The 9,132-nt window shown below is 36.7% G+C and overlaps 1 pseudogene; it reads left to right on the plus strand.

Annotated features, from left to right (window-relative positions):
• Positions 1–3,346: 3,346 nt before the first annotated feature.
• Positions 3,347–4,739, plus strand: LOC149203017 (putative protein phosphatase 2C 53 pseudogene; annotated as a pseudogene).
• The last annotated feature ends 4,393 nt before the right edge of the window (positions 4,740–9,132 follow it).

Below are 9,132 nucleotides of genomic sequence, written 5' to 3' on the forward strand. Positions count from 1 at the left end.
AAAGAAAATGCGACTCAAAAATAAAATCTTTTTTTATTTATATATTATTATTATGTCAATTAAAATAAATTCAACTTCACAATGAAATAAAATAATTTTAATTTTAATTTATGTAAATATTGTTTGGTCAAGTTATACGCACGTCCTTAATTCCCATGACATGATGTTTAGATAGCACAATCTCCTCCATACATACGTCCTTAATTCCCATGACATGATGTTTAGATAGCACAATCTCCTCCATACATACGTCCTTAATTCCCATGACATGATGTTTAGATAGCACAATCTCCTCCATACATACCAGAGATGAATAGTGTTAAAATTTTATAATATTAATATGTCATAAGAATTTATTGAACTTCAAAATATTATAAAAAGAAATTAACATACAAAAACCTGTTTTTTTAAGAAATTATTTTTAAGAGAGATTAATTAGTGATGGTTGTGTAGTGACATTTACGATTGGTAGAGTTTGATTAATTTGTTCGTAGTATAGAAACTTTTGCAATTTTATATAGTTAATATTATGTTTTTATTGTAAATTTTTAGGTTACACCAACTCGCGGTCGCAACCCTCACTACTGATTTCAAGGATGGACGTTATCCTGCCGGTACATTTCATAAACTTGATAACCGCATCCATTTCGCGTACATACCCCACTTGTTTTGTAATGCTTATTCATCGGCATGAGGTTGTACTGCTCACTCCAGACTGGTACCATTTGCACTGAGCTCTTATGCTTGATGATGTGTTTACTGTACGACAACAATTTCTCGACTTCCAATTAATAGCAACATAATTCGAAGTCAACTTAATTTAAATTTTAAGCATTCGAGGAATTTACATTAGTCAGGGTTAATAATGCGTTATAGGAGCAAAGGGACAGCCTGGCCAAGGGAAGTTTGCATAGAGAAGTTCTTCGTCCATGGTGAGGTGGGGAAATTTAACAATACTTCACAATATCAGCGGTATCATTAAACCCGATAGGTAATTATATATTTTGAATATTTTTAACTTAAAATTTATGTCAATGCTCGAAGCTATGGTTGATCTGTCGTTTCCTCTGAAAAAAAAATGGTTGATCTGTTGTTTGTAAAATTAAAATCATGAAGATTGACATTGCTTCTTAGGCCTCCTGCCTCAAGCAAGACTAAAAGCCCAAATCCTGCACACTATATGTCACTGGTGAACGCACTGATAGAGGAAAATACTTCAAAGAAAACGATGGAATATTTTTATAAATTTAATTTTCAAATTTAAAATCTAATTTTTATTCAAAATCGTAACGGTGGGCGACCACGATTTCTGGAATGGAAGTCAGTGCACCTGCCTACACGCAGTCGTTCCATGACGCCAGCTGTTGAGTGTGTTTTTATAGTAATTTAGAGTGTATTACGGCTATTTATATTTGTTAAATATAATTGTGATGGGTCGACCATTATATATATATATGATTATTATTTTTTTATTTTGTCATATTTTTATTTTAGTTTTGAATTAATGTTTTCGGATTAATAATTGGAAATTGCTTTTGTTTTCTTAAGAGTTGTGTTATTGGATGTAAAGAAACAGGTTAAAGGCCTCAGACCAAAAGGCATATGGTAAGAGTGAAACTTTTTCTTCTAGGAAGGAATCACCAACAGGTTATTTCAGGGGTTTTGGTTGTCCTTGATTAATAGTGATGAATCAGCTTGGGTTAGCAGCTAACAGCTAAATATGGTTGTCTTCACTATTGGTTTGAGAATTGAATTATGATAAATTTCCCAAAGTCTCAAAAAATATTAACAATTGACATTGTTTATAAAAATTATTATTTCACTGGATGGTCACTTTTCTTAGTAATTTAGTTATTTCTTTTCAAAAAAAATTAATCATATAAATATTTGAATCATTTTTTATTTTTTATATGATGAAAATAGATTAAACACTATTAAAAAAATCAAAATACCCAAAATCCTTAGTTTGAAAGCTACAAAATTGAATTTCCCACATTCCAAAACAAAAATATAATTAACCATTTACCCGTTAATTACAATGTTATACAATGATATATAGACAATCGTATCCTTTCCGCGTTCGGTGAACATATGCTTCAAAAGACAAGGTACAATGGATGGTGATGGCATCCACCACCTAATTGGGGCCACAAGCTGTGGGTTTCTATTGATACTCATGTCGCCTCGTCCTGGTTGTAGAAGACGTTCTTCTATTCAATGTACTCGGGCGGAATTTGCGGGTAGACAATCAGAACATGCTTTCCACTCTGCAGCCTCTCTTGCAACGCGCAAATGTTGAGACTTTTGGAAGCAAAGGTTAACTATGAACGTTTAGTTAATGACACGGAGAGTCCCAACATGCTCACTACTCATACTCTTAAACAAATATTTTTTTTGCATTTTTAATGGTATTGGCAAACCAAAATGTTCATAACCCATGCTTTCGCATATCTAAGTGTTTGGAAAGGAGAGCTCACTTGAAACCGATGGATAGCTTTCACCTGATCCTTCATAAATGGCTAACAAAAAAAAGTGAAGGCTCAACGACAATGTTGGGCTCTCCCTAGATTTAATGTTTCAATGTTGATGTGTAATGATTTCCTTTCACAAGTGTAGCTTCTTATGCGACAAGCTTTTCCACCTTGCAAGTATCATGATTTGGTCTCAATGTATTAAGAGAAGTCATACAATAATATTTTAATACATCATAAGTTTCTATGTATGGGAGATCTTATCATTAAATTAAGAATCTTATAAAATCGTGAACATTAAATTTAATAAACTTCTGTTACCTCATGATGATGCGGGGTAGAGAAGGATGTGATCACGATTCACCAGGCGATTACGCGGAAGGTTCGACGTGGAAAGACAGCTGCCATTGATGATGGAAGCATCCCAAGTATTAACTGCGACAACGTGAGCGCTTGCAACGTGCCATCAATAAATGCGTCTGCCCTAACAAAACCCTTCCTCTTCTCATGTGACACGTCATCTCACTAAAGAAACGCAGTAAGGATTACATCCTATTCCACCGCAGACACGCTGGTATTACGGATTGTAATTCACATCTCCGTGGCCGATTCGCGTACTGGGGGTGTTGACCAACGACACAACTGGAATTTGGATTCGATTTCAACGCTCGAGTTCAATATGAATACTCATAGTAGAGCACCTACGATCCACAGCCTCTGACGATCTCGGAGCGAGACATTCAATTCAATTGTAACAACAGACAGGGAAAGCTGCAAAAAGGGGGATTTATTCATTGCTGCTTAAGGTTTCCGAAAGCAACAACAAGCTTTGCCCCCACCATCCACAGTAGCAGCAGCATCCATAGATTCTGAAAATGGCTTGCCTTGTAGCAGGGAATTCCCCCTCGCTCTTGGGGTCCTGCAAGTCCCCCTCTATACGCGATTCTGACATTGGAGTATGGGCAAGTTCCCATTGGAATCATAGTTTCCAAACGCCCCGTACCAGCGAGATCCAGGATAGTTTTGTGCGCGATGGGCTGAGTCCTGTGCTGACTAACAGAAGCGAGAATATTCTGTGGAGCGACAGCGGGAAGAGTCCGGTCATGAGGGCGGTCTCTCTCAGTGTCAATGTCCCGGAGGAGAATGGTTCGATTGCCCGCAAGTGCCCTTCGCCTTCACTAAAGAGGAAACGCCCGCAGAGGCTGGATATTCCGCCCCAGTTGCCCGGCATAGGTTCGCTGTTCTCAGCAGTAGAGCAGGCGATGGAGGTCAATGTGCAGGGTCTTCATTATGCGGTTTCAAGCAAAAAGGGTCGGCGAGAATTGATGGAGGACACCCACAAGGCCATTCTCAATGTTCATGGCGATTCCAAACAGGCCTTCTTCGGCATCTTCGATGGTCATAGCGGTCGGAAAGCTTCAGATTTCGCTGCCGAAAATATTGGGCACAATATTGTGGATGCTATGCTGGGCATGAAAGACGAAACAGAGAACCTTCTCGAAGAAGCTGTTAGAGCTGGGTACCTAAAAACAGACGCAGAGATTTTGAAGCAGAATGCCAGCGGCGGTGCTGATTGTGCAACTGCTCTGACTATAGATGGTAACTTAGTGGTTGCCAATGCTGGGGATTGTCGAGTAGTTATTAGCAGAAACGGATCTTCTGAAGCACTTACATGTGATCATCAAGCTGGAAGGGAGGACGTGCGACAACGGATAGAGAGTTTGGGTGGAATTGTGGACCTCCGCCATGGGGTTTGGCGAGTTCAAGGGTCTCTAGCTGTATCTAGGGCCATAGGCGACTCACACATGAAACAATGGATAACGGCCGAACCAGAGACGAGAAAGATTGAAATAACATCTGATTGCGAGTTTTTAATTTTGGCATCAGATGGGTTGTGGAATATGGTCAGTAATCAAGAAGCAGTGGATATTGCCAGGCCTTTCTGCATCGAGAAAGAGCCTAATTTGACGCCTTTAGGAGGCGGCCCTATAGCTGCTTGCAAAAAGCTGGTAGAAGTAGCGTTAACCAGAAAATCTCAAGATGATATTAGTGTGATGATAGTACATCTCAGACATTTTTGCAAGACAAAAAATTAGTGTAGATGAGGTGAGGGATGACTGCCATAAAAAAGAAACCTTGATAACAACCCTCTGACCCAACTTGAGAGTTGGAATTTAAAATGACTTCGACCTATATTTTGATCATCAAGTAGTGGGAAGCCTGAATTCTCCAATTTTCTATATATAAACACTTACATTCATTTTATTTATTTATTTTTATTTTTATTTTTAATATAAACACATACATTCATTTTTGCACATCGGAGTTGGTCCAATGATTCTTTTTCACGATTCTTGTTTCATTCAATTAACCTCATATTTATTTCTATGACCAAGCTACACGCCATCCGTGTTCACAAGACTATAGACTTTGGCACATGTTACACACATTGTTTGTTTAAGAAAAGAAAGAAGCAATAGAGCTTTTGGTTAGTCCTTAAAATGGAAGAACAGGCTGAATTGTCATAGATGTACATCTGATGCACAATTTAGCAGGGGTAATTGAACATATCTCGTATAAGGAAATGCAATGAAATAACCTTACAAAATCAATTAATCGATGACGGTTATACACACGCAGGAGCAACAACAGTGAAGGGAAATAATAGAGGGTAGCTTATATGGATATAAAAGTCGTGGAAGCATAGCGAAAAGAGAGATCCAGATATTTGAGCTTCTTTCTTCAATGATTTGTTAGGTCTCACAATTTTTTCAAGTTCAGAGGCTTTTTAGATTTTAAAAAACAACCCGTTTGTATTTTAATTTTGATTATAAATTCTGTCTAGTTTCTATATTTTTTTTAGGTTGATTGTAGACTTTGTGCATCAACTAACCATAAAGTTGGATGCCTAATTCTACATCAACTGTAAGTTCAAGGTAATTAATTAAATCGATTGCAAATTTTGTGCTAATAGCAACGAAAAAATCAAAGTGCTTAGTGGAAGTTTGAGTTTGGTGATTTTAATAAAGAAGTAAGTGTTGACAAGGTTGGAGCAACAAACCATTTCAAGAGATATAGCTTTCTGAAGAACACTTGCGCTGTAAATATGGTAAATATAGCAATTGACATTCTCTTGTGATGTAAATATACTAATTGACTTTTTTCGAAAGAAAATATGAATATAGATTTTAATATATAAGTGTATAGGTTTCAAGGTTTCAAATTAATATCGTAACAAAAGATTCTGGGTAACAAAGGACTCTGGGTAAAAAGATAAATTTGGAAAGTATTTAACAAAAATTTGAGATATACCAATTTAATAGTGTAATAAAATGATTCAATTTTTAAAGATAAATTTTGAAATTTGGAAAGTATTTAACAGAAATTTGAAATATAATCAAAATTTTGTGTATGATTGAAAAATGGTCCAAAGGAGATTTCCCTATTTTGAATAGATTTATATTTTCACAAAATTGATTAGATTTCTAAATTGATTAAAAGCTTAACTTCCTTTGTCTTTAGATTTCAACAATTAGGAGAAGTTTGCTATAAGTTTAAACAATGCCATGTTTCACTACTCTCTTCAAATTTTCAAAAAATAGCAAATAAATATCTCTTATGATTGTAAAAAATGTCATCATTCCTCACAATTAATATAAATATTTCAAAACCACATAAGTATTTTTATAAACTTTGGAACTTATAAATCACTTGAATGTGATGTTCAACAAGTGTTACATGGAAGCTTTGACCTTGCCATTTAAGTTAAAAATTATGATCTCAAAAAAATTAGATATAAGATCATTATGTCTTAATTAACTCAGAATTATCTGATGGTTCCATCAAATTTGAGTTTGAGTTGTAATTGGTAGGAATTTCGTAGATGTAGGGAAAAAGGATATCCAAAAACACTGTTAAAATGGGTTTTTGTTATTCTTATTTTAGAGGATTTTAAATTATGGTGGTTTTCCTGCAAAGCTTAACAATTAAAAATCATTGCACAAATATCTAAAAATCATGGCATGAATATTGTAATTGTATCCAAAAAATGATCCCCAAAAATCTATGAAGTAGTTACCCACATGGAATTTTATTGTGCAAAGACTACACTAACACCTTCAAATGATGGTCCAATTAAAGGTTTTTTTGTAAATTATCAAAAAATAAAAAATAAATTATTGTAGCAACTAGCCATCAGAGGAATTTTATGTTCCTCATTTGAACTACCATGGATTTGTTGTCGTTGCTACAACACCCTCTAAAATTTCACTACATTCAAATTTTGGAGCCTACTTCACTGCCGTATCTAGTGTCTCCTTGCTCTTTGAGTTTCGATTCAAATCATTCTATATGTTTCAAGTGTTCTTGATCATCGTCATGCGTTGTCACGTTGATTAGAATATATCTAGTGCATTTCATGGTCGTAACACCTTTTCTTGTTGTAAAACGACACTTTTGGTCGCAGCCGCACGCACTGTGTTTGTTGTGCTTGGGAAATGTATGTAAAATGGTGTTTTTCTATCTATATATCATTGTTCAAGTTTTTCTAATTTTTCTCGATGAGTTGGTATGTCTCGCACAGGATTTTATGTCTAAATTGTTGAGAAGTGTAGTAAGAACATCTCAATTTGACTTTGCCTTAGTCAAATTGAGAAAATTTGAATTTCCACATCAGCAAACAACTTCGACGCAATTAACTTGTCTGACATGGCTCTTTTCACTCAGTTAACTCAGTAAATTCGAGTTAGAGGGCTTGGATTTCAGTTATGCATGTGTGATTGCTAAATTTTAGTAATCAAGTTCAGTTATATCTAGTTGAGTTCAATTAAACTAGTTCTAACAGTTGGAGGAACTAGTGAAAGGTTAGTTGTGCAGTGGGACAACAATGTAAGTTAGTGATCATCTAGTTAATTAATCAATCTGTAGAAATTTTGAATAATTTAACACATATTCAACAGAGATTATCCTGATCATGTACTATTGCGGAATACATACACAATACATAAGCTCCTCTACGTTGATCATCAATATAGCAGCATCAATAACAATAAAACATCAAGAGCATTCACACATTAACACAGTATGTAACCCGGGGAAAGCATCTCGCTAAAAACCCCACACTATCTGTATATTAATGATTGAGACCATGTAACATTACAAAGTACAATGCTTATCACAAGCAATCCAGTACCAGCTCCACCTGTTACACACAATACAGCTAAGATCTGATCTCCAAATCTATCCCACTGCTTTCCTGCCTCCACTTCTCAATACCTGCTCAAGAATTGAATGAGAATGGTCTACCAAACTCGTATTTCACCTCCAAAGAATCACTCACAATGTGTAAGACGTGAGCAGAAGCTACAAACTGGGCAAATACATAAGCAAACTCATTGGCATACTCAATCCCTTGATTGTGCAAGATCTGATGCACAACTATAGTCACAACTGATAGCAATCTGATTCTCTAACACCTGTCCCTGTTGAACTGAACATGCACTGACATGCAACTGAGTTAACTGATGTATTCTATAGTTGTATTATGAGTTAATAATTAGTTTAACAACTCATCATTAGTCTATCTGCAGTTAGACTAACTACAACTAGTTTAACCAAGTCAAACTGAACACAACTCCATCAACTCCACAATCAACTCCACCAAACTCAACTGATTGAGTTCTAACTGAAGTCATGCATGCAACAACTCAACTGACTCATAAGAAAAGCGTACTTCCTTCTGACAGCTGCATGGGCCACATCTGTAGCTCAAACTGAAGTGCTCCAAGAGAATAAGATCAAGTTTATATTCCAAATATTATTATGAGACAATAGTATTTGACTTTTCTATTTTTGACAGCCAGTCTAAAAATAGACTTTGATCACCCACACTTTGGTCACCCACATTGTGATCACTCACACTGTGGTCACCCACACTGTGATCATCCACACTGTGATCAAAAATAGAACTTGTGCCATAATTTGCCTACGGGCCCACTTAGTGAAGGCGACTCTTTTCACTAAGCTCCATCATCTTGTTGCAATCTCAACACTCCCTCTCTACAAGATATGGATTATCAGCAACCCCTATCCTGCCTCGGTGGTACTCGAATTTGCTCCTGGTGAGAGCCTTCGTCAGAATATCAGCATCCTGATCCTCCGTTGGAATGTATGAAAGCAACATGATCCTCCGCTGCACACAACCTCTGATATGATGGTACCTGATGTCAATATGCTTATATCTATCATGAAATACAGGATTAGCCGAGAGTTTAATGCAACTCTGGTTATCACAGTAAATCACAGTAGGATCCAAATGAGAACTGAACAAACCAACCAGGATCTTCCTCATCCATATAGCCTCGCATGCAACCAAACTTGCTACCATATACTCAGCCTCTGCTGAACTGAGTGCCACGAATCTCTGCTTCCTACTGTACCAAGAAACTGCTGTCGATCCAATACTGAAGGCCCCTCTTGATGTGCTCTTTCTATTCGTTGGGCTCCCTGCCCAATCTGCATCCATGAAGCCACATAGCTTCACCTCATCCTCCTGTCTGTACCACAAACCATATCCCGATGTGCCTCTCAAGTAGCGCAATACATGCTTGCCCGCCTTCCAGAAGAGCTTGGTAGGCTTAACCATAGCTTGTGAAAGCTGGTT

This window comes from Pinus tabuliformis, chromosome 2_1 (genome assembly GCF_031772625.1).
Source record: "Pinus tabuliformis cultivar Carrire ecotype Pingquan chromosome 2_1, CPIR1, whole genome shotgun sequence".
Taxonomy (NCBI): domain Eukaryota; kingdom Viridiplantae; phylum Streptophyta; class Pinopsida; order Pinales; family Pinaceae; genus Pinus; species Pinus tabuliformis.